This window comes from Volvox carteri (genome assembly GCF_000143455.1).
Source record: "Volvox carteri f. nagariensis unplaced genomic scaffold VOLCAscaffold_81, whole genome shotgun sequence".
Lineage (NCBI taxonomy): Eukaryota > Viridiplantae > Chlorophyta > Chlorophyceae > Chlamydomonadales > Volvocaceae > Volvox > Volvox carteri.
The window spans coordinates 524,379-527,479 of record NW_003307624.1 but is presented as its reverse complement, the minus strand read 5'-3'; positions in this window follow the sequence as shown (position 1 = coordinate 527,479).

Below are 3,101 nucleotides of genomic sequence, written 5' to 3'. Positions count from 1 at the left end.
AAGAATGAGCCATAGCAGGAGGACGAAGAAGGCGAGAAGATGAAAGATTTCCAACTGTGGGGTTGTTGGTGTGAAACGAGAAGGGAGAGAGTTCACGGCCCGGCGGTTGACGTCCAGTATGGTATATCGATTCTATTGTACATACTGGCGCAGGCGCCTAGCGCCTCCGGGGCCTGACTCCCCGGCTCGTATCACCAGAAGGCAGAAGGCCGCTGCTCAATCCTTCCGAGAGCCCCGGACAGCTTCAGCAGCCCGTCCGGTGACCAATGACCAATTGAGCAGTACCCCAGTGATTGCATCCCCTCTGCATTTCCTTTCTGCCGCCGTCCTTTGGACTTGTTTCAGAATTTGTTGCACAAGCGTCCCTTGTATCGGTTAAAATGTTGTATTCAGTCCCGGTCGCACGGCTCTTGCTTGCTTTTCTTTCTTTCTTTCTCGGACGCGGCGCCGCTGTTCTGTTTTGAAGTACAGTACGTCTTATATTGTATGTGGTGTTGCCCGCGTAGCTAGAGCCGTGGCTACCTTCCATTCTGTTGTCTAGGCGGTTGCTGGTTGGGGGTTAGAGGGGAATAGGAGGGGGGACTGTACGGAGAAGGTGTAGATATGTAGACACCATACAAAGACGGGCAGGCAGGCTGTGTCTTGCTCGTGATGGCAATTCACGTTCGTACCGCAGATGTTCGTGGACAGTTTTGGGGAAGGGGTCAACCCCCTGCATTTGGCTTTGCTGGTGCTTGCGCTTCTGGTTGCGCTTCTTGTTGCGGTAGCTTTTACGCCCCTCTGGGCATTTCGAGTGGTCGCTGTGCCCTAGCAGCTCGGGGTTACACCTCGACTGATGGACGCCTACATTTAGTTACGTGTTTCTGGCGGACAGGGGGTTGTAATGGGAGCTTCGCCTGTGCACAAGGCATCAGGCTGCCATCGTTTATCCAGATTGGATGTGTGAAGGCAGCAGGTAGGTAAGTAGGTAGGTAAGTACCTAAATAGCTAGTAGGTAGGTAGATGGTGCGCCGCAACTGAGATGCAAGATGGCAGCGTGTGGCTGGTCGGGCATTTGGGTTTTTACTGTGTTAGGGTTTTAGGTAGGGCTGCAGCTCTATTAGAATGTTAGAATAATTATAACTAATTATAATATATAATTTCTAATTAGAATTTTAGAAGAGCAGGCCTAGAATGGGTTAGAACGTTCTGATGTTGTACTTTTTGAATGCCCCGAAACCAACACACATTTAAAGCGAAACGACAGCCTTGACTCGTTTAGTCCCCCAAAAATGACCGACTCCGGTGCCGGGCCGTCTAAACAAACAACAAAGAAGATACTTACACGTATGGCAAGAGCGAGCTGGATGCGGCGGCCTATTGTGAGGCACTGAAAAGCGCCAAAGCTAAGTGGAACGCGGTGTGCATGATGATGAGGTTATGATGAAGCTGATTGGAGGGCTAGAGGTGCAGGAGTGAGCGGGTGGTTTGGAGTTCTGGTGGTGTGGCTGTGCGTTGGGCCCTGATCCTCTCTATTTCCCAGTGTCCAGGCGATGTACTCAAAGGTCCAGAAGTCAGTTTATTATTGCTGGCTTTGGTGGTATTTGCGTGCATGTGTTGGGAGTTGTGTTCGTGACAAGCGTGCTGGAGCCTGATTCGGGTCGGGGCACCCCTGGATTTGGCTGGCAGCCCCCCCAAGGAATCGCCCAACTGACAAGATAATCTGGAAACGTCTGCGAAAGGATGAGAGGTCATATAGCCGAAGTTAAAGTACTTCTTTAAATCCGGGCTGAGCAGCTAGCAAGACCAAGACACCGGGACGAGAAACCCAAACGCGTTCGTTACAGTACGACTAACAAGAACAAGGCACCGGGGACGTGGACATATGGTTGGGGAGAAAAGACGCCCAGCCTGCCTGCCAGAGCGCGCATGCTACTTCGTGCGGCCCTTCCGGGCTACTGTGCTCTTCCGCATTGGTAACAAGTAGGCAGCCGACGGCCTCGCTTGGGTTACTTTGGCCCCACACCTAACCCAGCGAAGCATTCCCCCACCCACCCAGTCGCGTCACATTCGCTCCACCACTGTCCGCCTCACAGCTACGGACCGGCGAATGTAGACCAGCACCGCATCGGACCTCCACCACCCGTGCGCCTTAATCTCCTCAAGACCCACCCCAGCATTGGCAGCCGCGGGGTCCCGTCCTTGCGCAAGCTGTGGGCCGATATCCTAGCGAGATCTAGCCTCAGCTCCGGCTCGTATCCCTGCAATTCTCCCAGCAATACATGCAGCCTGTCAGTGAAATCCCCGCGCCGCCAAGCCGAGCCCCGCTTGCCCGGCCAAGTGATTCCCCGTACGAAGAGTGGGGAGTGAACTCAGGCCGTTCTCACGCACTCCAGGTGCCGCTGCACTATGCGAGCGATGGGGATGCCGCTCTGGGTGAGCGCTGCAAGGCACACCAACGCCCCCATGCCCTTCTGGTCTGTCTTGCTACGTACGATCTGCAGCCCCACACCCCGGCAACTCCTCAACGCAGCCCACCTTCAGGGCCGCCAACTCGCTCCTCCAGAGCATCTTGAAAAACCCAAGACCAGCCAGCAGGCGTCCTGGGTGAACTCCATTGCCCTCCGTGGCTCCGCATTTGCCCTGCACCGTAGCTACGCCACGAGCAGCTTCAGCACCTCCAGGGGCAGGGGTGTCTTCGTCTTGGTCGATGCCGACTCCAGCCTCGCAGCAACGCTTGGCCCAGGGTTCGCTTGACCAGCGGGTCGCGGCTGATATATGCCTCTGGCGAGACTCCCATGAACCGCTGCCAGTCCGCCAGGGTGCTCAGCGTGCCGATGACGGTGGAGGCCGTGTACCGGCCAACTGCATGCGCTATGAACAGACAGACCAGGTCCCCATTGAGGTCAGACCCACGCTGGCGGGGCAGGGCGTCCGCCTCCGGCACCCCTGCGACCTCCGTGCAGAAGTGTACAAAGTGTCGCCACCCTGACTCGTAGGTGACGGATGAGCTGTCTGCAACCGCGCTGCCGTGTAATGCCACAGTCAGCTGTGCCAGTTCCTCCGAACACTCCCATGGGCCACTGATCCGATACCCGCCGCTGCAAGCAAGCAAGTGGTGC